The 26,973-nt window shown below is 37.8% G+C and overlaps 1 protein-coding gene across 2 annotated transcripts in view; it reads right to left on the reverse strand.

Annotated features, from left to right (window-relative positions):
• tp53 (tumor protein p53) overlaps window positions 1-26,973 on the reverse strand; it is an 84,112-nt gene that overhangs the window by 45,786 nt on the left and 11,353 nt on the right. The window contains exon 1 of one of the 2 annotated variants that reach the window (XM_051924896.1): window positions 10,131-10,264. The exons of the other annotated variant lie outside the window; for it this stretch is intronic. The gene's annotated coding sequence lies outside the window, so the exon portion shown is untranslated. Of the gene's footprint in view, window positions 1-10,130; window positions 10,265-26,973 lie in introns of those variants that run through there. 2 annotated transcript variants of the gene reach the window in all.

The raw sequence follows: 26,973 nt of genomic DNA on the forward strand, positions 1-26,973 counted from the left end.
GTACTCTTGGACTAGCCGTGAGACAGCGAGACAGAGTTCCTCCAGTGGTCTGCTTTAGGATATCCCTTCGAGTGGTAGGGTAAACGGGACTGAGATATACTTTTTCAACTTTTATTCTGTATAGCCAATACCAACCATAGCTGTTAACAAAGAAATATACTAAAATGTAGAACTTGAACTAACCGTTCAATGCATAAGAAACTAGGCCACATTGCAATAAGCACGCCTCATTGCAAACTATCGTTGTCTTATTATAGTGAAATCTGCATTAGTTTTTATATTCTAGCTATTTCATTTGTAAAATATGTTGCCTTTTTTGGGAGGGGCGGGAAGGGGGCATTGTTCCGTTGGTTCATTTTAGTCAGTGATGATACTAATGTTCTTCAAACTGTTATACATTTGTAATTTTCACCGTTCAATTATTGAAGTCTGGTGATGTCAATAAATTTAATATGATTAAAGTTATGGAGCCAGTGAGGTGCAGAAAAAAAAAATCATTATTGATGTATGATGGTCGAAACACTGAAACTTTCTTGGTAAAGATGTAGTGTAAAAATGGACTTAATACCTATCTATCTGAAGAAGAATAAAGGTTAAAATGGGCTAATACTTTAACGCAGCTCTTTCAAAGAAAAAGAAACAACAAGAAGAACATTTAAATGGTCGCTAATAATATGGTTTATACGCGTGTACTTTTAAAATGACAGTGACAGGGAAACGTTCAGTCGAGCTCTTCACTTCATTGATTACAATGGGTTCTTAGATTTTGTCATTTTTTTCATACTTTTTGTGCCGGTCTACGTATTTGATATACATTACTCGATGGAGCATATGTTGTTTGTGATTAAATTAAAGAGGTTTCCTTAAATTTCCTTAAAGTTCATTCATGGCTCTGTGCCACTGCACTGGAAAACCTGACCATCAATCATCCAAACTGAAGCGGGATCGCGGGGCCGCTTGAGCATATCCCAACAAGTATCGGGCGCCAGTCCTTCGCAGGGTAAGCACACTGACACGCATCAGGTCAATTTAGACACGCCAATAACACAAATATGCTTGTTTTTGTACTGTGAAAAGACACCGGAGCACCCGAAGTAAACCCATGCGGACACTACTGAAAATTTGGCAGTATTAAACAAACTCTTACAATGTTAAAACAGACATTAAATTTGTATATACAGAAAAATAATATATATATATATATATATATATATATATATATATATATATATATATATATATATATATATATATTAACACCGTTGATTTTGCTGTGTTCCTTTTGTCCGAGTTTACCAGACCGCTGAAGTGTACTGTGAAGATCTTGCACACGAGGTTTCTTTCAACGTGTTTGTTTCCAAATCGTAGGATATGTTTGAACAGCAATTGAAAACTGGCATATAGAGCATGCGGGTGGCTATGTGAGCTGCTGTGCCCTAATGGACTGGCATCGTCTTTACACGCCTTTCACTGTACTTCTGACAATGTTGCAGCTTCCACAGAAATCGGCGATTTAAAAACACGGATAATAAAGTATGGTTGAACTCATTAAGAAGGGATCTGTATATAAAAAATTTTTGATGACATTGGTTTGTTTGCATGACACGGAAGCAAAAACATCAAATAAGCACAAATGCCGTTTAACCAATTTCCAATGATGATAGCGGTACCTCGGACATTTAAGCGAAGTGAATGTACGCGATCCCACGCCGTTATTGTTATCTTAGCATCACGAGCGCAGAGTAATGCACTTTACAGGTAAACATAAGGCGCTGGTTAGCAGTCCACCTCGAAGAATTTGCACTTTGCGTAATGTTTAATCACCCACTGCGGGTGAGTGTCAGTTCAGTAGTTTATTCCACTTTCCTATGTAGATCAATGAGGATAAACCAGTGGATTGAACTCTTTAGCATAAGAAATAACAGTAAACATAAAAATGGCACTTTACCACATCTTAGAAAGGAGAAAACGTGCAGTGTTAATATTTAACCCTGAGCCCGACATTTGTGTAAGTCTTATCGTTCGGTTTCTTAAATAATTAGACAAAAATGGATCCAAAGATGAACGATTATAGAAAATGCGTAAACAGCAATCCGTGGCTGGTGACTTTAATTATTTATCTGTTTATGAAGCACGTCATAAATTTTTATTACACATTTTTTTCTAACGTCGCATAACCAGTGGATCTACTTACAGCTTAGTCAAGAGTAAAACCCATCCGTCCATTATGGTACCTTCTTATTCTAGTTGAGGGTTATGAAACAGGTTAGTGAAATATAATTTTAAATTAAAAAATTCCAGGTGGAAAAAGGGAACTACACCGTGCGTTACAGTGCTAGTGAAACATAAAGTAACTGGGGACACCCAGCTATCTGTTCGCCTATTTACTGAATACTAAACCAGATGGGGAGTCAATGTAAGTGCAGCATCAGACGCTAGACAAGAACCAGACCTGGACGGGGCACTATCAACTGTGGAGCAAATGCTCTCACACAGCGAAATCTAAATTATTATTTTTTTCAAATGAGTTCTTCTGATTTAGGGTGAAAAGACGAATATGACGATGTAAAAGCCGACTTGCTCTGGAGAACTTTTGTGGGTTCGGGATTTGGGGTTTTAAATTGCTAGTGTAATTCCAAATGAGACATAAGAAGGTCTTTGTTAATATTGTTTGAGATAACATTTATGTTATAGCTATGAACTTAGAAAACAGCCTGGGGTGCCATCTTGCACCCATATAAGCTCCAGCTTCAGTAACTCTGAAACAGACTGAGCAAATACACATAATTGATTACATGTTATTTACGAAATCTGGTTTGTCCCAATGTGTATTACTGTAGAAGGATTGATGGCATTTGAGTGGAATATTTTAAACAGGTGTATCTGAATAAATTTGTCTTTCCAATAATGTTATGTACATATACTGTAAAGCTGGAATTTCACTAATGAACCTTTAATGTGGTTGTTTTTAATATTCAATATTTTCATAAAGGATTTTTATTGTTCCCAAGTTATTGAAAAATAAACAAGCCTATTATCCAAATCAGTATTGCTGTTAGTGCCTGCTAGACACCTAGGTGTACCAGTCTTCTTTCTGGCCTTGTGTAAAATGTTAAAGAGATGATCTGTCCTGGCATTTGCATTTTATTGGAGTGCTTGATGTTAATTTAAAAGAAAGAAAGAGTGAGGCTATAGAGACAGAATGTTAGACATGGTAACATGGCCTGACTCTTAGAGAAGAGAACATGTGGGATCCTTTGGGAGGGATGTTAAGCTGAAATCCTAAAGGGCTGCAGTTGCTGGAGGTTTTTTTTTTCCCATCCACGTTCTTAATTAGTAACCCACTATTGTAAACTTGGTGAGAGAAACACAACCTCTTCAGTATCACAGTATCTATTTTCTACTGGTTGTGCTAGTTAGGAACCCATTCAATACAGGGAACAAAACTATAAATGAACTCACAACAAATACTGAAAAAGCAAATGGAAAGTAAAAACTACTGCTGCCAACTTACGTATATTTGATTGATAAAACCAGTGCTTGGCTTGTCACAGTGTGATCCTGCTACATGACACTGTGCTGGATGTTTTGTTTGCTATAATCTGTTGCTTATGCTCTCTCAGACATATTTGTTGTGAATCAAAAATAATGTGACATTGTAATCATGCATTAGCCCCCTGTGAAAATCTGGTGCCTCCTTCTTGGTTTGTTCTGTAGCCAACATATTACAAGCTGCAATTTTTAAAGCCACTGGTAGATGGTGTGCAGATGTCAAAAAAGTCTTGCAGTGTACTTTTACTTTATTGATTAAATTAATTATATTAATGCAGTTCACACTCTGGTGCTTTTCTGGGTGGTTTTTAGATAACACAGTATCTTGAACTCTGATTGTGTGTAAGTAGGCAAACTCGGCATTGAAATTACACTTATTAGTGTATGAAAGATATATTAATGCTGTTACTGGAGCAGACTTCTTTTGTTTTTTAAGAGTCTCAACAGGTAATTGTTTCTTTTGTCCTTACTAGCAGCCAAATAATAATAAGATGCAAGGTGAGCCAACAGATGGCTGGCCAACTCGGGGTTCTCAAAATCAGTTTCTGGTGGGCCACCATTTCTGCTCCAACAAATTTCTTAATTTAAAAGCTATTACTGTCTGTTTTTGAAACCTGTTATTTACCTCTTATGTCTGCTCTCATTTTACTACACCAGGTGGCTCTTTACGATCTGCATTTGACATCCATGCTCTAATACAGTGGTTCTCAAGTTCAACCCTGGGGGCGCCCACTGGCTGCAAGTTTCCACTCCAACCAATTTCATTTTTTAATTGGGATTCCTACCTTAATTTAGCGAAATTTTAGTTTCCAGTTTACATCTTTGTTTTTGGAATTAATCCAAAAATTACAAACAGGATATGCTAAACATTCACAGAATGAAGCAAAAATTTGTGTTGGAAAAGTAAGAATTCATTCTTTTGCTTTGAAATATGTTGTTCTTTTTTAATGTTCTAATTATTTAAGCTATTATTTACTAACAAGTACCCAAGTGGGAACAGTGAAGTAGTTGAATTGGCTATGATCTTTTTCGCTAGTGTCTGCTCTGTCCACCATGAATTGTCATTAGTTAAATACTGTTAAAACAGCATACTCCTCAGGGAACATGAATAAAAAAAGAAAATGATAAAATAGAGTTAAGCATTGAAATATATCACCTTATAAATGTTAATCTCACACTACTGCACTGGGCATGAGACCTCGAACTTGTAACTAAATGCTCTGTACTTGTACTATTTCTGCTGGACTATTGTATTGAGGATTACTTGTGTTTTGTGTATTGTATTGCATTTTATTGACCCCCTTCTTTTTGACACCCACTGCATGCTCAATCTACCTGGAAAGGGGTCTCTTTTTTGAACTACCTTTCCCAAGGTTTCTTCCATTTTCTTTCCCTACAAGGCTTTTTTTGGGAGTTTTTCCTTGTCTTCTTAGGGAGTCAAGGCTGGGGGGGTGGCTGTCAAAAGACAGGGCCTGTTAAAGCCCATTGCATTACTTCTTGTGTGATTTTGGGCTATATAAAAATAAATTGTATTGTATTGGTTAGGATATAGTGGGTTGGATAATGGCTGGATAGATGGATGTATTGTATGTAAATGCTCTGGGTTGTAGGGCCACAAACGGCCACTAGATGGAGTCCTCTCACCAAGTATTTCTGGAACAATATGAAAGCTAAACAGACGCGAAAAGTGATTCTGTAGTTTAGCCAGAAGTGTGGCTGTTAAACAAAATGACTGTGAATGAATGTAGAAATTAGGTGGCAGAGATAGCAAAATGGTGCAGTATTGAAAACCTACACTTTAAAAGTCATAGGTGAACACACTATGAGTATGGGAGTCACAGAGAAAGCCACATCAAATACAATGTTGATGGAGTAAAATGTGGTAACATTCAATAGTATCCTATCTGCAGTAATACAGCTAAGGTGCATAACACAAAGCTTCAAGATGGCACACTCATTCTCTGTATATAGACATTCTCAATTTGTTTTCACTCAAGAAGGTATATCCAAGTGATGGTATAACTTCAGGCATTTTCTATGTTCATAGCTTCAGTGTTTGAAGGTTTGCTACCTTTGCATGGAACTAATATTTGAGATGGGACATTGGGGGCTTGAAGGGTGCTGATATACTGTAAGCTATAAAAGGAGTGCATCCCTCCTTGTATCTCTTCACACCTTGAAAAAGAATAAACACAATAGTAAAGTAAATCTTGCATTTCCACTGGGTCTAAAGAAACAAGCTTCTTTGGTCTCCTCACTTTCTTCTCCCTGCAGTACTGCACAATCAGTCTATTTTCTTGTGTTCTCTGGCCCCTCTTTTACCATGTCAGTAAGCTTCTTGATTTTACGGGTGAAAGGTTGCTTCTATGCCCATTCTAGGTCAACTCCCAGAGTAAACTTGAGAGCCAAGAATAGCCCTTTGCTTTAGACTTACAGTGGACTCCTGGTATCCCTGAAAACCTTAGTAGCCTTTAAAGAAGCAAACCTCCAAGGCAGCTTCTAGATCTACTTCATCCCTCTTATTCTGTGAAACTTCAATGCCAACTAAACTATTGGAAATAACGTGTCAATGGGTAAACTCTACAAAAGGTACAGAAAGAAAATTGCAACATTAAATGTGTATACATAATATACTTAAACCTGCTTAAACCAATTCAGTGTTGCAGGAAGTCAGAGTCTATCCTACCAGCACTTGTAGCAAGGCAGGAAAGATCCCTAGACAGGGCACCAGTCTATTACAGGACCTACTCATGTATACCCCCACACTCACACTGGGGCCAGTTTGGAATCACCAGCTAATATATCCTGCAACATGTATTTGTGGATATGTGATGAAAACTGGAGTAACTGGAAGAAAACCTATACACACACATGAGGTTGAACATGAACACTCTACACGAATACTAACTGGTGTGAGATTTCAACTCAGAGCACTAAATCTGTGAGGGTTTGTATGCAAACAATAAATATTGTATGTTGGACCAAGATTCTACTTGTGATGCCTACCCTGAGGTAGCTCACTAAGTCAAGAAACTGAATTACTGTACATGGCTCAAAGGAAACACCAGGTAGCTTTCAAGTTAAGAATAACTGAAACTGCACAGGATCCATAAAAATTAATTGCTCCAGTTAACATTAAAATAAGGCACTAGTAAAGTTCAGTTATTTGGCTTCCTCCAGTCTTCATATTGTCCGACACCACTCCACTTCAGATGCTAGTGACATCCCCTCAACAAATCCAATCTGATCCTGAGGGGGCTCAGTGGCTGCAGGTTTTCTTTACATCACTTTCTTAATCAGTGAACAATTTCTGGTGCTAATTAATTTCTTTTCATTTCATTTTTTAATGCTTTTTAAAGACCCTGTCCCCTGAATTGCTTCTTTTTTCCTTAAATGACAGGCCAACAAAAATAAGATGTAAAGTGAGCCAATAGATGTTTAGCTAAGCAGGGGCCTCAAACTCCAACTGATTTCACTTCAACCAGCTTCATAATTTGAAGCTGATTCCTGTTAAGTAAATCTGTTATTTAATTCCATAACTGGTTGGTGCTTTCATTGTGATAGAGCAGTTATTTCCAAAACTGTTAATTTTCTTTTTTTCTAAAAGCACCATTAAAATGTTTTGTGGACCTGAGCAGATCAACATTACTGAGACCTTCACCTTTCTTTATTTTTAGATATGATAGGATGAACACATGGTTCATTTGTATGTCGTTATTGGTTGTCAGCTAATTAAGGAAAAAGAAACATTTATGGATTCTGAGTGTTAAATAGCAAGTCAACTAACATTAAAGCTAAATAAACGAATTAACAGCAATAACTCACTAATTAAGAAAATGGTCAGAATGAAAACCTGCTGCCACTGTAACCCTTTAGAATTCGGGATTGGACATCCATATGCCAAATTCTTGAAAGCCTGGCCAAGCAGTGGGTACATGAGAAAAGATCAGACCTTGACATTTAATGTTTTTTTTAACCACAAGTGCAATGGTGTCTCTCTGATTTAGTAAGTATGCAACTTAAAGCTCCTTTTTTGTTTTTTTGCTCGATGTACTTACTCCACGCTGGGGGAAGCATAGCCCTGCATTTCGAAACTTAAATGTGACGTTAAACCACCTCCAAAAAGCGTGTATCCCTGCAGGGGTGTCGAACTCCGGTCCTGGAGGGCCGCAGTGGCTGCAGGTTTTCATTCTAACCCTTTTCCTAATCAGTAACCAGTTTTCACTGCTAATTAACGTCTTTTCCCTTCATTTTTATAGCCCTCTTTTTAAGGATTCAGTCTTCTGAGTTGATTCTTTTCTTCATTAAATGGCAGCCAAACAGAAATGAGATGTGAAACGAGCCAACAGATGACTAGCTAAACTGGGACTTCAAACTCCAACCAATTTCACCCCAACATGTTCATTAATGAGAAGCTGATTCTTGCTGTTAATTAAACCTGTTATTTAATTCTATGGCTCGTTGTTGCGCTCATTCTGCCACAGCAAACATTTCCAAAACTGTTGATTTTTCTGTTTTTTCTAAGAACACCATCAAAATGTTTTGGTGACCTGGGAAATCAACCTTACCGAGACCATTACTTTTCTTAATTTTCAGATATTGTGTGATGGGCACAGGTGAGCTGCTCATGTGGCGTTTTCTTTTGTGTCTCATTATTGTTTGGCTGCTAACTAAGGAAAATGAGACAACTAAGGGGCCTGAGTTAAGTTAATTAAAATGAAGGCAAAAGAAGTTAATTAGCAGCAAAAACTGGTCATTAAGGAAGAAGATGGTTAGAATGAAACCCGCAGCCACTGCGGCTCTCCAGGACTGGAGTTCGACACCCGTGCAGTTTATAGGATGAGTATGAACAATCGAAAACATTTTGAACAGCATTCTGTTTCAGTAAGAACGCGTTACTTACTTGCATAAGCAGTCAGTAATTCGTCATCACGTGCAACTGAGCGCTTAATGTTTTTAAAGGCAGTGAACGTGCCTAGATTATATATGGTTACAATGTAAGCGGTTATTTTCTGTTTTTGCAGTCGCTGCTAATGGTACCTTTGCGACTGGGCTTCCGTTACTCGTTCCACTTCTATCTCAATGCTAAAACAATACTTTTAAAGCAAAAACAGTCTGAATTGTCTGATGGTTTGCGTATTTCCCGTTACCAACACTATCTGTGGTCATTTCTCGTGAAAAAAAGTTTTTATATTATGGTCTGCTTCGACAAATACACAAAAACCCTTCAATGCAACGAGGTGTCGGTGCTGTCGAGATGTACCCTTAATTCATTTTACACAAATGATGATTTTTTGTTACAAATTAAAAGTGCACATGATCTCTCTTTTTACACTGTCTTTGTTGGTACACTTAAAAATGTGTAACTGATCGAACACGAATTCCTCGTTATACTTCACGAGGAATAAACTACATAGTAGCACAGACTAAAGCGCTACCTCCTTACGGACCCTGCGCCCCGTGCTTATGCATATGTTTCCTCACTACAACCAGAAATACGTTACGGTTTGGCTTCGAGTGTGTTTTAATGGACACTGCCACGTTTTAATTTCTGCCTACCTTGCACCCGGTACTGTCGGGATTGGCTCCACATTCCACATTATTGTTTTCTTCGACGTATTCCGTACATGATCACATAGTTTGCCTCAGATCGCCAGAATCCTGAGTTCAAATCACATTCCATTCCCTGCTAAATGTGCATTTTTTCGCCGCATTTAGTAATAAAAAACGACTGTAAACTCTAAATTGGTCCCGTTTAAGTGAGAAGGCGTTTATATGAAGGAAATGTTGCCCTGGTAGGATCTCTTGACCTGCCAAGGTTTGGTTCCGGACTTGTGCCTTATGTTTACGGTACAAACCCAAAGCAATTACTAGAAGCCATGAGTTGGGTACAAAAACTAATTGATAAACACATGTGCCACTGTCACAATAATAATAATTACTCGGGTACACTCTTTGTAACTGACGCCTTGAAATTTTAGTCAGTCTGCGTCATCGATCCTATATTTTCAGTCTTTTGGCAAATTCGTCATGTTGGTATGCGTTGGAAACTTCGTTGCAGTTTAAGCCTGCAATTTATAAATTATGTTTTGAGGCTTCTGGATGGAGCTCTACCAAGATATCTCGAACGAACCGCATACAAGCAATTTGTTGAGGAGCAGCAAGACTCGCAATGCACTGATGCTTACACAAGGGGCCGGCGTCAGTAATTATTCTACCGGCTTACGCAATACGATGGTGCAAGGAGCGAGAATCCATGAACTTTAAAACAAGCCAAAACAAGAAGTCTACCTGAAAAAAAGAACGACAGGATTCTGTGGCACAAAATCTATAACCCACAGAAACCCGAGTTCAAACGATCTTCGAGAACAATGAGGCAGTTTCTGTACCAATTACAGTCACCACAGGATGGAAGAGACATCATTCCGGAACCCGACACTCATTGCGGAAATGACACAGCCCCCTTATTAGTATCTAAAACTCACTGAGGTCTGCCTTTTGTCGAGACCCGAGAGCCTGCTTCCCATTCTAGTCTGTTATCGTTTCAAGTTGACGCGGCGTTTAACATGGTTCCTTACCCTGTTATCGACCTGGCATTTTTTTAAATGCTCCGTGACAGACCAGCCTTAGGGCACTATATCAGGTTTCCAATCCGTCAGTTTTTTTATTTCTGTTAGCAGACCGTCTCTTTCGAATCCATGTTGCTAACGTGACATCTAAAAGCGTAGTATATCCACAGAGACTCTGTTATTCTCCTTAGATGCCCTTTAGATGTCATGCGTTGGGGTGACCACAACAAAGACACAAGATAATTTAACTTTGGTGATTTAAAGGGGGGTGGCACGGTGGCGCAGTGGGTAGCGCTGTTGCCTCGCAGTTGGGAGACCTGGGTTCACTTCCCGGGTCCTCCCTGCGTGGAGTTTGCATGTTCTCCCCGTGTCTGCGTGGGTTTCTTCCTGTTTCCTCCCACAGTCCAGACATGCTGGTTAGGTGGATTGGCGATTCTAAATTGGCCCTAGTGTGTGCTTGGTGTGGGGGGGTGTTTGTGTGTGTCCTGCGGTGGGTTGGCACCCTGCCCAGGATTGGTTCCTGCCTTGTGCCCTGTGTTGGCTGGGATTGGCTCCAGCAGACCCCCTTGACCCTGTGTTCGGATTCAGCGAGTTGGATAATGGATGGATGATTTAAAGGGGCGTTTCACTTCGTTACTCAAACTGTATAACACTAAATTTGCGACTAGAAGCTTAACGTGCAACGATTTTCAAACGAAAACGGAAGCTCTACTTCAAGGCCACATCTACGAAAGGAGGATGTCCACCTAACCTAATTGCAGGACGTTAATTTTTACGTTATTTCCATACAGATGTGGAGCGAAACTCCCAGAGCGGCCGCCATACAGTGGAAATGGAAATTAGCAGGTATAGTTATGTGCAAATAATATAGAGCTAGTCAGCATTAAAAAGCTTACTTTGAGAGGGATACTGTAAATCAGCGATGGCGCTCCACCAGCATTTTCAGTATTAACCTATGCCACATACAATATACTGCGGTGGGCTAGCACCCTGCCTGGGGTTTGTTTTCTGCCTTGCACCCTGTGTTGGCTGGGTTTGGCTCCAGCAGACCCCGTGACCCTGTAGTTAGGATATAGCGGGTAGGATAATGGATGGATGGATAGACAAACAATACGTAAATCCTGCATCACACAACCCTTATTATACTTGGTGTGATGAATGTCAGTGGTTGCAGATTTTTTTGGCCCAGAAAATGGCAGTTAAACCGATGACAGTTTATCCACAAGAGCACTATGTCTTGTTGACCGGTGACCTCTAGCACCTGTTTAGTTTTACTTCATTGATTTTTTTTCAACATCTACCTTTTCTGTTACAGAATCATGGGAAGCCAGAGCTTTCCCCACATTATCAGGTGCATGGAGTTCTCGTAGTTTAAAACAAATGAATCAAAATTTGTTTTGCAGTATATATGCATAGTTTCATTTTCAAAACCTGCTTTTTCCATTGTGGTTTGGACACAAGCCAGGGCCAACCTGGATTAGACACCAGTTTATCATAGGCTTCACTCACACATTCCCAGATAGTCTATACAGTTAACAATGAATATGTAAATTCTAGAGATGATGAAATACAAAGACAAAAAATAAAAGTATAAACTGAATGTGAGCTGTGAAGTAGCATTGCTAACAACCTTGTCACCATGCCAAAACACAAGAAATCCAGTTTTCAATTTTGTAAAACCCATGCAATCTAGTTCTGTATCATGGAGAGCTAAAGACTATTCTGATAGGACATGATACCAATAGGGTTCCTGAAATATGCCAAAGTAATTAACATCAAGGGGACTATTCCAAAAGGATAAAATACAAGAAAGGAACCATCTCTGAACAGGGAGCTAGACCATCAAAGGACACTTGACTGTATACAACTATGTTCACTCTTACAAGATCAATTTAGAGTCATCAGTTAAGCCATCCCATATACTTTAGAGATGTGGGAGGAAAGCTTTAAGTACCCAGAGAAGAGCCTATCCTGATAAAAGAAGAACTCCAGACAAATAGCATTTGAGCTGGGTGATGTCTTTTATCATTTCAAAACATGCTGCTGTTATGGGCCAAATGCAGAAAGGCGATTTAAAATTGGTGGACACTGAGGCCTGTCTTCTCTTCAAGGCCCTCTATTAGATTAACAACCACTGACTCCAAAACAAATTAAAGTAGCCTACAGCATAAAAGCTTATACATGGGTTAGACAAGTTTGTCACTGTGTATAAAAATACCAAGATTCATTATATATTGGTAAACCAACCACTTGTGTGGAGCAAAGTCCATCAACCACTGGGTGGTACTGAATTCACTACTGAAGTCTGGACAAAGCAGTGACATAAAGAGCAAAAGACCACCCTGAAGTTTAGAGATGTCACCCTTATTTATCTGATAAATGATCTCACAGAATACAAAACAGTGTTTATTTATAGTCAACCAGTCAATTTAGAGCCATATGGTAGCCATGGAGGGTAAAACACTATGTAAAAAATAAAATATTGTGTGCAAAGCAGATAATATTTGTAGGAGGTTTGATAGGGTACTTAAATAATTAAATAATTAGTTACACATTATAGACTGCATGCTGCTTTGACATAGGATGTCACTGTCTCCAGTTTTGGTATAACCAGCACCTCATTGCTGGCCAGTGGTCATTATAAGAACATGTAGGTTTTAGTAATCCTAGGGTACCAAAAACCTTTAGATACCATGAATGAGAAATACTTGAGCTGTGTACGTGACCTGCTTAAATTAGAAATACCATGGCTGAATAATCTGTTTACAGCCAAAGTTATTGCACCTTCATATTTAAATAAGTGTTTTTGGCAAGGGAACCAGTTGTCAATGGAATTCTGGTCCATCACAAGACACCAAGCCATTTCAGAATTACCAGTTCACCTAATCTTTTCAGACAGGTTACATGTGATTGAATACTTGAGTACCCAGCAAAAATGTACACATATGTAGAAGGATATAGTCCATTAAAATATTTCACATTACTTGTGCCATATTATCCACATGTAAAGTCATCCGGTTGTGTGCTCACAATGTCCCAAACACATTTATTTTTATTAAAATATTGTTAAATTCACCACTTACAGAAAATGATTTCATGGAACATGCTCAGAGGTGCTTGATCATTTGAACTGTAGACCTACCCCTGTAACATTCACTGGTAAGAAGTACAACTCAATAACAGCTTATTCATTGGCTAGCGATGCGCTTCAAGTGATACCAACAAAAAGTGTATAGTGAGAGACATGTAAAAATAAGGATTAAAAGTTAAAGAAAAGCAAGTGAAAATACTATCTGTAAAAAAACATGCTTTGATGTTGTGCATATCAGTGATGCTTCAACAAGGAAAAGGTTTATTTACAAGTGCAGTATCACAGCCTGCTGCTGATTAATAATAATAATAATAATACATTTTATTTATATAGCGCCTTTCCCATGCTCAAGGCGCTTGGTAGTAATCCTGAGATACTTCAGTTGTGGCTCACTGCTATGAATATAAGTATAACAATGGGTGGCAGCTCTACAATTTATATGCTCATTCACGTCTGAGTGTGTTCCATTTTCACTCATGAGAGTATTTCCCAGAAGAGGTTTATTTAACAATACTTTAGTAAAAATAATTGTGTTTGGGAAGTTGTGAGCATACAATATTACAACTTGACAGGGGGCTTATGCAAATCAAGTAACATGAGATTTTTTTGAACTTTTTTTGATATTGTTTGCTGTTGTCCAGCAATGACAAGTTTTTTTTCTCCGTTATCTCTACAAACTACATAGATTAACATATAAAATATATATTTCTGGACAGAGTATTGTGCACATATCTCAAATGCTTGACCAGGCACATATTTTTCCAGGTAGCCTGGCTTTACTGCTCTGCTTTGAAAGTTACTTGGCCATGCTTTTTTCCCCACCACATTTTAATCCGTGTATTAAGCAGATACTAGACTGTATTAGATAAAACACTTTAGGTCTTTGACATTACAGTGTCTATAAGAATGTGTGATGTCAAAGGTACTATATATGATATCTATTTATTGATTCTAAGAATAATGAATGCATTTAGTAAAAAAAAATCAGTAGTTTGAGTACTTCTATGTGATGCTTCACATGACTATTTTGTGAGTAAAAACAGTTATGTCAATGAAGCAGGAATGGGGACTGGGTGGTCTTTTGGCCTTAGAACCCCTGTTTTTTTTCTCCAGCTTAACTGGAGTTTTTTTTTTTGTTTTTTGTTTTTCTGTCCTCCTGGCCATCTGATCTTACCTTTTTTCTTTTGTTACTTATTTTTTAATATTATTGCCTATTCTTAATTTTTTTTTCATGTAACTTTCTCTTTGACGTCTTGTAAAGCACTTTGAGCTACACTGTCTGTATGAATATATATATAAAAAAAAATTGTTGTTATTGTATCCAATAATTAAATCCTTTTAGCTTATGTGGTTATCTTTAACGTGAAGAAACACCTGCTGTGGATGTTTAGATCAAAAAGGTTTTCAAAGAGCATTTATGTTTTATTTGGGAAGGATTTGCAATACAGAGCGTGGTATGCTCACATTACATTAATATATCATGCTTCACAATTATCATATTGTGTACACTTGCACAGAGATGTCTTTGTAAAAAGCAGGCTCCCCTTTCCAAAATCTCATAACTTTAAAAGAAAATGCTGAAATACCTGTTTAATCAAAGAATGAACCTATGCCACTTCATTCATACTGCAAATATGTCACAATCCAGGTTGGTGAGAAAAAAGCTAAAACAGTATTTTATTCCTTTAAGCCTAGTAGATACCTTGTTGTCTTATATAAGGTAAATTAAGTTTGCTTTATTCTTGGGTAACACTGTTTGCTGAGTTCAATGTTCAGTGCTCTTAGACACATTTACAAATAGATGACATAAATAATATAGTAAATACCTTCACAACAAATACATTAACACAAACACAAAGTAAAGAAATAGTAAAAACAGAAACAATTCCTATTAGTTAAACCCAAGAGACAAACAAGCTAAACTCCCTTTATTATAAGAACTGAGAGGTGTTATCTGTGTATAGCAGAATCCATACACCTAAACAGTAGACAAAATAATAGCTAAAAATACAAGGGAAATGGTCAAACCAGAGTGCAGTACATGTATGACTACATTTTTCAAAAGGAGAATGAGAAAGCACTTTTAGAGAAAAAAAAGGATTAATTCTGCTACATGAACAATTCATGTGCTACAAAGGTGCTTTGGTTATGCTACTGGCTCCTCCTCTCACATGCTTTTGTCCTTGGTTCTGTCCATCTCACACCGTTGTCTGGTCACACAAGTTATGTGCATGATGAAAGGGACAGCACTTTCTTCACGTCTTCAACATTGTGCCAAATTAGCATCTGTGATTAAGTTTAGTATTTTTTGTGTTTTGACTTCAATGTCTGTATTATTTGCCTGCTTTTTGTGTTTTGATCTCTTAACTGTTTTTGAATAAATCGCTTTGCAATGTAGACATTAATAAAGATATATTTTTGTTCTTAACAAGGCTCTAAAATTCCTTATCCTGGTTTGCACCACCAATGCAGCTTGCTCTGCTGGCTAACTAGGAAGGGCATTGTTTGGCTTTGCACCCAAAGTTAATTCAGTGAGGGAAAACAGACTGACTGAGGAACTTGACAGGGTGAGAAGCAGAAATCAAACCTGTTTATTGTGCAGCTACTGTACATGATTAGCACTGCAAACTTGCACAGACAAGTTATTGCCGCCCACAAGGAAGAGCGGGGAGACAGTAAACAAAATGACACATCCTCAGCCAGTCTCATTTGGCTAGCTGCTTTAACATTCAGAGGTCACTGTCAGAGAAGAAGCAGGTGGACTGAAAGAAAAAGGGCAACAGATACTGGATTGAATTACACAGCTTCACAGACAAACAGGATTTAGGGCAATCACCTTCTGGTTGAGAACAGGATATTTATGTAGACAAGGCAAGAAAAAAAGGTTATGGCAACCAAGACTGTCAGCTTCATAAACAAACAGGACACAGTAAATGGACTGTGAGAAGACTAGAAAAGACAAAACAAAAAAAGGTTGTACCCCAAAACAGTATAATATCTTTTTTTCAACATACCACAAATGATAGTGCTCTGCTTATTGTTTGAGTTTAAAGGTGGGTGTTAATAAAATCAGGTATGTTCAAAAATGTGCATGGATGTGGCGGTGACACCCACCGCTTGCAACATTTTGTTGTTGGCACAGCTTTAGTTATATTGTACTGGAAAAAGCAGATCTGTATATTTAATGAATGCTCCAAAACATGACAGTATATTTTAAGTACATTTCTGCTAGTGACTGCAGCATGCATTATAGAGCTACAACGTTTGTGACTGAGATGCACATTTGAAAAATACCAAACATTATTTTAATGAAAGCATTTATTCTATGCTTCTTCTTAGCCATGTCATCCAACAAGGACTTCTAAAAACTTACTTGGAAACAGTGAGCATATTGCAGCTTCTTAGCAAGATTGATATGAATAGTTTCTTTTTTCTGCACTTGCATAGTTCCTCTCTTAATGAAATCCTCTGGTTACCCAGCTTGTCTTTGTTAGGTAACAACCAGGGTGTAGAACAAAATTGGCATTGCCCATTCTGCTAGGCTTTCATGACACACCAGACCTGTTAAGAAAGCAGATTTAACAGGGGTGCAGGCATCCAACTGCCCAAAACCCCCACTTGCATTCCAAACTAAGTGACTGAACTACATCTTGTACTAAGATATGCCTGGACTTCATCTGATAACGAAGGTGTACATCAGGGGTGACCTGACATCACTCCAGAAGCTCCTCTTGAGCCAGAATGCGTGAAATGGATTCAAGCAAGTACAAGGACCTGTAATTCAAGGAATCACAACTAAGATGGATAGAAGTACCCACCTACTAGAAGGCACTGGTTTTGTAACTGGAAGTGACTTCAATCCAATCAGAAGGTTCAACCTTTCTTTAAAACTCTCCATGCCATCCTGAAGAAGCTCTCTCTCTCTCTCTCTCTCTCTGACATATTCGCTAGACACTCATTGAACTCCATGGGAATTCTTTCAGAGCACCTTCTCTGGGATTCTCTCAGAGATGGAGAAATATGCAAAATAATCCAATGAAAAAGCTATAAGCCAATCTATCTCTTCAAGAGCTGTACCCAATAAACTCTTTATCTTTGATAACTTGACAGATGAGATCCAGTTTGCCAAGCTAAACAGTTATCCAGTCTGAAGGCTGAGAAGCAGCCATCACTTCAAGAAGGGAACTTCAGCATCTACACTCTTGTGCCAAAAAGAGTAATGCTTTCCCTAAGATGCAGATGGCAGAGGAAGGGGCCTAACAACAAAAAGCAAGCTGAACTGATTCTTGAAAGGAAGATGCCACATGTATGATTTCCACCACAGCCATTTTACAATATCTCGGCACTAATCTTCTGCTAATTTAGTTTAGGTCTAAATTTCTCTAAATGGTCTCTTCTGCTGCTGCTGCTTCAGTTGTTTCATTGTTTTGCTTACAAATATAGGACAGAGACACTCATTTTATTACCTAAAAAAGTAAACAGAAATTCCTGCAGATAACAAATTTCTGCAGAGCAGTAAATATGAAAGAACACACGCATTTCATTTGAACAGAAAATCAAAGTCATTTTGAAAAAACAAACAAAGCTGCTATGTTTTGTGGTTCAGGTATCATGAAATCCTTTCTCTTAAGTTTTACTGATCGTCTCCTCAAATAGCTTACACATTTATCATTTTTATATAGAGTTTCTTTTTCCCCAACAGAAATTTGGTACATTAGGCCTGCTAAGTGCTCGTTAGGCTAACAAGGGTGTCTAATAGAGCTGCATTAGGTGAAGCTGTTATATTGGACTATCAAGTGATTATATTATTTATCCTTCATAGTGAATGCTAAATAGAACCATACACATACCATTACAGTATTCTCCTTATTAAATTGGATTTCATAATGCTTGTTATTGGCTTTTAAGACTGGTAATGTGGAAAACACAATAAGTCTAAAAAGTTTTCCTCTAATAACATTCTTTTACCAAAATGTAACAATATATTCCCATCTATCAATCTTTCACCCTTGGATGTAACATAAAAAGAAACCATGCAGTAGATGTCTGCTGATTAGACATGGACCACCTTGGAAACAATCTTTGAGAAGCAGCAAGTCACTGCAGTACTCAAATAAAACTCAATCGGACTGAAGAAATGATTTGAAAAGGTTCAGTAATAGATAAATGAATGTTACCATGAAGTCACTGCATGAAGAACTTAAACACATGCATTATCAGACATACATAATCCAACTTCAAGGGCATGGAACCTATCCCAGCAGCACTGGGCACAAAGCAGGAAACAACACTGGAAAGGATGCCAGTCCATCACAGATGCATGACTTTGCTATATCAAATCCATCCATCCATCCATTTTCCAACCCGCTGAATCCGAACACAGGGTCACGGGGGTCTGCTGGAGCCAATCCCAGCTAACACAGGGCACTAGGCAGGAACCAATCCTGGGCAGGGTGCCAACCCACCGCAGGACTCACACAAACACACACACACACACCAAGCACACACTAGGGCCAATTTAGAATCGCCAATCCACCTAACCTGCATGTCTTTGGGAGGAAACCGGAGCGCCCGGAGGAAACCCACGCAGACACGGGGAGAACATGCAAACTCCACGCAGGGAGGACCCGGGAAGTGAACCCGGGTCCCCAGGTCTCCCAACTGCGAGGCAGCAGCGCTACCCACTGCGCCACCATGCCGCCGCTATATCAAATGATACAAGTTAAATTATTTCTGGAAGGTCTATTTATGTTACTATTCAGGTGTACTATAATCATAATTCTTGGCATCTCCTTCAGTCATCCCTTGAATCTTGTGGCTTCAAGCATTCCCACTCAGATGTAAAATGCCTTCTGCCAAGCTCTAATCCATTTTCCCAGCTACAGTTTTACCAGAGCACAATGCAAGTACTGTTGAACTATGAATTATGGTAAAATTTAGGAGTTTATTTTCTTTCATCTTTTTAAAATTATAAAAATAAAATGCTGTATAAAACCACTGGCCAGTTCCTACTAACTGCACCATTATGAAGAAAAATAAATTAATAGGTGGTGCTATTCAGTGTTATGGTAGCCTGTCCAGGTTAGGTCCTGTTTTATGCTTGGTCCTGCTGAAATAGGTTCAATTTCCCATGACCCAATAATGAAAAATGTGTTCAAAAATATAAGGAAGGATGAATAACAGCATATCTTTTATCCCCATTTTCAAAGACTATAAAGATAACTGGCACATTATACATTTGTCCATGATTCTGACATAGTAAGACTCCAGCTTTTATGTGACTCTTTAATTGAATATTTACAGTATGTTCAGAAAATAAATTAATAAAGTTTTCTTCTTAATGAGGACCTAAAAGTACAAGGGAAATAACAGTGCTACAAAAGATTCAGTGAACAACATCCACAATAATTGTAGAAGGTAGATGCCACAAGGTAGAACACAAGGACACAAACTGAAGTTGTTTAAATGTAAATTTCCTACAAGTGGTAGTATGTTCTTCTTTACACAGAGAACAAAATATTCATAAAATAAAAGCACTATAATAGATATCAGTACTTTGAGAATCTTCAAATTTCATTTTAATGTTATGTTGCAAAAGCTATATTGGTTAGGGACTGACAAGCAGAGTTAGGCTAAGTGAATTGTTTTCATGAAGACTTTCCTTATGTTTTTATTTCAATTAATTTGATAGCTCTTTGGATTTTTCAAGTGGGATTCCCAAATAAAAGTGTATCAGTTGTTTGTCCAAATGGTTCTCAAAAGTTGTGATGGTATCTGTTCCAGCAACAGTATTTTTATGTGAAGAAATGGTTCTAGCTTTACCCATTTTTTTTAAACATGGAGGACGTCTGAGAGATTTACTATATTATTAGACTTTCTGCTTAATGCTTCTGCTTTCAAAGTGGTTCCTTTACCATTCCAGAGTGAGACAAACAACTTAGTCCAAAAAGCTAATCTTTACTTGTATTACATGCAGTCCCTTCATATGCAATTATAAACTGATATTTAATGAATCCCTTCATCAACCATCTACTTTCATAACTGTTAAAAAGTTCTCTATGATTTTGGAGACTAGCTGGGAAATATGAATTGAAATATTTTGTGCAAGAAAGTATTATTAATTATATATACAAAAAATTATGCTGGAACCTCCTCCCCATGTAGTAAAGACAAGGGAAAAGTACATGAGAGACTTTAACTTGTAACCTGCCAGCATACTGGTAAATATAAAAGAATAATACATGGTACAGTCATGCATTTAATTTAGGCCAATGGATGACACTGACTTAATAGATTCAAATAGTCTCTATTTTCCTTGGCTGCTGACATGCTTTTACCACATATAGGTTTGCATTCTACCTGGCTGTTGGCATCACCACCATCATACCATTAACTAGTTACATATGCCACCTACTCAGGCATTAGTGAAAGTTCCTTTGTCTGTTTGCTTCAGTACATGCTTGAAGCACTCATGAAACATTTGTGTATTTAATCAGTATGTCCTAGTCTCATGCTGGTCTCTTGTTTCATGTTTATTAATTTTGAAAAACCTTCAACTTAAACCTTACAATTTTGGCAACTTCGTCTGCTCCATTAGCTTTCATTCAGCCTGATCTGTGCTTTAATCTGTGTTTGTCCATTGTCTTACACAATGTTTTTACATCTTTCGGCTATCCATCTGATATAACAATAACTGTAAACAGAATAAAAATTAAATGGGATAATTAAAAATAAGAAAAATCTTAAAGGGTTAAAAGAAAATTATTGATGGAGAGTTGGAAATTTTAAGAAGCAAGTTTGGAGATGTTTTCTAAGAGTGAAATGGAATTTAAAGGCCAAATATGAAAAGGAGGTTTATTCCAATGCTGAAAAGCAGTGTAACTAATAAACCAACCCTCAATGGAGGAGGGTCAGAATGAAGAGATATATTTTACAATGTCTAAAAAAATTATTTGCCCCCTTGGACGTTCACAATAGCAGTGGATTTAATTTGACTTTTTGACCAACAGAAAAAAGACTCTTTAATGTCAAAGTGAAAACAGATCTGTGCAAAGTGGTCTGCATTAATTACAAATATAAAAAAACATAATTGATTGCATTAAGTATTTTTTTCTTTAATATGAACACATACTGTATAAATCATCAATGGTGCAGCAAATCTGTTTTAGAAATCACGTATTTAATTAAATAGAGCTCACCTTTTCTAAGTCAAAGGGGTTTCAATTGATTGCTGAATAAATACTCTTGTATCTGTAAGGTCCAAAATGTGGTGAGTCAGTATAGTGGCCTAAACTACACAATGAAGACAAAAGAACACTCCGAGCAACTCAATGAAAAGGTGATTGAAAAGCACAACTCAGGGGATGGAGACTAGAAAATAGCCAAGTCAGTGAATACCTGTATATCCTTTGGTGTCAATCAATATAAAATGGAAAGAATATGACACTGCTGTAAATCTGCCTAGAGCAGACTAACTACAAATGAGTGATTGTGCAAGAAAAAAACACTAGTGAGGGAGGCCACTAAGAAACTTAAAAGAGCTCTATAGAAGTTTTAAGCTACAGTGGATGAGACTGGATAGACTGCTGACAACAATTGTTGCCCAGGTGGTTGAACAGTCACAGCTTTATGGGAGAGTGTCAAAGAGAAAACCACTATGAAACAATACACATGACATCTTCCTCAAGCTGAACAGCACCAAAACTGAAGCTCTTTTAGTTGGCACCCCCCATCAACTTAGTTCCTCTGTAAATTGTATTTCCTTTTCTGACCGTACCATTACCCTCTCCCCCCCTTCTGTTACAAATCTGGGTGTCAAGTTAGACTCCCATCTGTCATTTGATGCACATGTCCATCACCTTTGTAAAATTGCATTCCTTCATCTCCGAAACATAGCCAAACTCCGTCCCTACCTCTCCCTCTGTGATGCTGAAAAGCTGGTTCATGCCTTTGTCTCATCCAGACTGGACTATTGCAATGCACTCCTCATCGGGATACCCAACAAGAGCCTTCAAAAGCTACAACAAATTCAAAATAGTGCTGCAAGAATTCTGATGAGGGTGCGGAAATATGAACACATTTCACAAATCCTTCAGTCACTTCATTGGCTCCCTATCCATCTCCGTATCGAATACAAATTCTGTTTGTTTACTCACCAGTGTATCCATGGAAATGCTCCACAATATCTCAAGGAACTCCTTATACTACAATCCACTGCAAGAAACCTCCGTTTTGCAAATACCTACCGCCTTCGCCCCCCTGTGACCAAACTTCATACAATCGGTGACCTAGCCTTTGCAGTCGCTGCTCCACGGCTCTGGAATGCCCTACCAGAGAGCCTAAGAACACAACACGATTGTGGGCTGTTCTAAAAAACAGCTAAAGACTTTTCTATTTAGGAAAGCTTATTAACAAGAATGCTATAATTATTGTTGTTTTATCTCTGTTTTTATCTTGCTTTACCTTTGTTTAAACTTTTTATGTTGCACTTGGAGATTTACTGCTAATGTAAAGTGCCCTATAAATAAAATGCATTATTAGTATTATCTCAGCTAGAGCTTGCCAGAAGCACATGGGAGATAACAATGTTAATATTATTCTGCTGAAAGTGCACCTGAAACATGACTCACATGTTACTAGAAGGTAAGACAGCAACAACTATTGTTTTGATAGAACTCTTTTCAAGATGAAGGCATTTTCACATTCTATTGACTTAACACAGTACAGTATAGTTGCTTCTAATAATATCTTTTGAAGATAAATTGTAAGTCATATTTTAATTGTATCTTCCTATTGATGTCAATTTTTGATTTTGTTCATTATCTTACACACATATTCATTTTCTTCATCTGCATGTTCTACTACAAGGGCACAGACAGCAAAGATATATCCCTGGAGCACTAGGTACAAAGCAAGAACCAACCTTATGCTATCAGTTATCAGTCAACTGTAGAACAAACAGGGCTAACTTTGATTCAACAATTAATGTAGTATGTCCTTTGGATATGTGAGGGAACCAGAGTTACTGAGTAAGACCCACTCTCATATAGGAAGAACATGAAAATTTCACACAGCATGTGAAGGATCAGTAACCAAATTTAGTTATTATGAGATATGAGGTGACAGTAAAACTAGGTAACCACCTTGCCTTGGAATCATTTTTAATTCTATACAGTGAGAAGTAAACTATTCACATATGAGAGGTGATCAAAAGTTGAGTCTAATTATAAAATAGGTATTCCTTGGTGCTGATGTTGTAAGTAGTTGAACATTAGGTTTTGGGTACTAAACTATGTGCATGAAAAGTTTGTACCATTTGTGGTTTATATTGTATTTTTCTTGTTTCAGAACCATGTCAACATCATGTCAAAAACTGCAATATCAAATATCATGCCACTAATGAATTTCTGACATTAGCCAACAATACACCTTCAGTGATTCATTCTCACTTAGTCAATGTTTAAAGACCAGATCCTCTTATGCAGTGAGAAGAAAGACTAAATAAATAATTCATGGAAGAACGTCTCTCAAAGTTGGCTCAAGGTCTGGTCACTCTTTGACATCAACAACAGAAGAACGCTGGCACAGTGTATCAAATCTTAACAGAGAATATAAAAGTGTCAGTAGAGAAAACCAGTGAGGAATGCTCTTGATCTTCCACCTTATGCTTCATTACAATACCATCACTAACACGACACACGTGCAAAGACTGCTCTGTGAAAGTATAATTAGAAAAAGATGCCATGCCCACCTATTTCTCCAGACCTGGCTCCATATGAACACCACCTATTCTCCAGTTTGAAGTTCTACCACAGTGGTACAGATTACAGCAATGATAAACATGTCATCTACAAAACAGCTGTTACACAAGCACATCAGAAAGTTTTCTTGAGTGTCATAGAAATGCACTGTGAACACTATAGCAAGTGTATTAGTATTAATGGGCATGATGTAGAAATTAACAATTGTTCGGTTTCATTGGTGTTTCTCTTAATACAATCAGACTAAAAAACGTTATCACCTCCTATATATCAAAAACATAGGAAGATGATGGGATATGTAGTTTCCATTTCAACAGTCATGACTAACTTTACCTCTAGTTGTTGTTTTGTTTTTCTTGATTTCGAGATTTTGCTTACAACTCCTATGTTATTCCTGGGTACTCATGAGTATTAACTCTTTTATATTTGTTAATACTTGTTTCTTTATTGAAACAAAATCATCATACAGCTGTAGCCCTGGATTAGGACTACTTCTTTCCATGGGACTACAATAAAACTGAGAATATTTATTATGAAAATGTGGTATTGTAATAAAAATGTTTTAGTACTACTGACTCAAAAACTGGTGACAAAAGGACACAATCACTGTTAATGTATATTGTGCAGGTTCTTCCTATGTGCTTATAGTTTCCCAAAATGTGCTGGTTATCTAAAGTGATGACTTTGAATTGACCTGTGTCACACATGTGCGCATGGGAAGCAGCTAAAGGGCCTGAATGAGAGTAATTCCACGCCAGACCAGGGGGTGGCGGAGTACACTGACTTTTTGTCTCACTTCTCTGCAGACCAGTTACGGGAAATTCCACCTGGCCCTGATGACATCACTTCTGCTTCCGGCCCTAAAGGCGTCACTTCCATTTTTACCCAGCCCCACTGATGATGCAACTGCCAGTCCTGGGCCAGATGACACCACTTCTGGTTCTGCCCCATTGATGATGTCATTTCCTCTGTTTGCCTTTAAAACCGCCATTTTGACCATCTCTAATCAGTCCTGTTCTGGACTCCAATCTGTACACATCAGTACAATAATTCAACCAATTTTGCAGCCAGGAAATAATATACAGGTGGCTGCCCCAAACCTTTCTGGGGTTTCTGTCGAGTTTGTGACACCTGATATAAGGGATGATGACTGTGTGCACAAGTGTGTCCTGTGATAGATTGACAAGTTGTTGTGTTACACCAAAATATACTCGGATGTGCTCCAACCGCCCTTGGCCCTATTAAAATAAAAGGAAAATACAAAAACTGAATGCATGGATACATGGAAATGATTGCAAATGCTTGCCTCAGAATACAACTAGAAAATGGAAGATTTTACTGCATAAATGAAAATTAACATATACATATTCCACTACACAAATTCAAATACGTACTGATGGATTGTGGAGGCATGCCACTCTGTGCTTATTTCTGGGTCTTTGTTATTTACTAAAAGCATTGGAGACATACCAGTATTGTTAAAAATGTGCTATCCAATAATAATAAAGCTTATTATTTATACAGTGTAAGTGGACATATTGCATTCATTTGTTTTTGAAAGTCACTATTTGAGTGTATTTTTACATTTGTGCACAAACATTACACCAATTACATATTAGAGTTCTTGTGAGCAATTTTAGTCACTTTGTTTCACATATGACTAAAACACAACATGATTACAAAGACCAGAAAGAAAATTAACTCAGCAATATTTTCAAAATGACAATTCTGTGATCATTTTGCAAAATATGAAATAAATCAGCCTTTTGTTTGCTTTGAATAATGACAATATTCTGTTAGAGAAATAAACAGATTTGCCTGCAGGATAAGAAGTTTTGATTTGTTATATCCCAAACATTCACTCTGACCCAGTCAAAACAACTGAAATACTAAATGTTGATCCAGTACCCATTAAATTATGTTTGTAATGTTTAATACAAAACAATTTTTCATAGGCATAAAAGTAAATAAAACTTTTGTCTCTATAAATACAGGAGCACTAAATAAAAATAACCAACATAAGTACTATACGGGCAGCACGGTGGCGCAGTGGTAGTGCTGCTGCCTCGCAGTTAGGAGACCTGGGTTCGCTTCCCGGTTCCTCCCTGCGTGGAGTTTGCATGTTCTCCCCGTGTCTGCGTGGGTTTCCTCCGGGCGCTCCGGTTTCCTCCCACAGTCCAAAGACATGCTGGTTAGGTGGATTGGCAATTCTAAATTGGCCCTAGTGTGTGCTTGGTGTGTGGTTGTGTTTGTGTGTGTCCTGCGGTGGGTTGGCACCCTGCCCGGGATTGGTTCCTGCCTTGTGCCCTGTGTTGGCTGGGATTGGCTCCAGCGGACCCCCGTGACCCTGTGTTCGGATTCAGTGGGTTGGACAATGGATGGATGGATGGAAGTACTATACTGGGAGTAGAAGGGTCCAAAACTACACTTAATACTTTCAAAGAGACACCTTTACTATGACTAGATTAGTCATGCAGATCTATCTGCAAGTCTGGAAGAAGATTAATGTCTTTTTAAAGTAATGATGTAAGCAAATGCATCAGATTAGATACAGTTATCCATAACCCTGCAAAGCTACAAACCTTCCCAAGCCTTAAATAATTTAACCATAATTTAGTGTTACAAGAAGTAACCAAGTAATCTGATTAGAGTTAAATTAATTCAATACCTAACAATATAAATCAAAACCCAATTTTACCAACCAAGAACACAGCAAATCCGCTGCTGGAAACATGGATTATGTCAGCATAGTAATCACAGAGATACAGGCTATAGGCAGGTCCACTTAAATTCTCCTTCTATTTCTTTGCATGTCTGTTTGAGAACTTTGAGGAATGTCATCATCACTAGCAAAGAATTTTTAATTCCCTTTTAAAATGTAAGAGCTTGTAGGAAGTAAGCAGCATACCTGTCAGTAAGATCTTAAGGAAATAGTGGAGCTGGAGAAAGCATTTCTAATAGAAATTAATTAAACTAGATATACTTTGAGTAAACCCGTATT

The sequence above is a fragment of the Erpetoichthys calabaricus genome, chromosome 3 (assembly GCF_900747795.2).
Source record: "Erpetoichthys calabaricus chromosome 3, fErpCal1.3, whole genome shotgun sequence".
Lineage (NCBI taxonomy): Eukaryota > Metazoa > Chordata > Cladistia > Polypteriformes > Polypteridae > Erpetoichthys > Erpetoichthys calabaricus.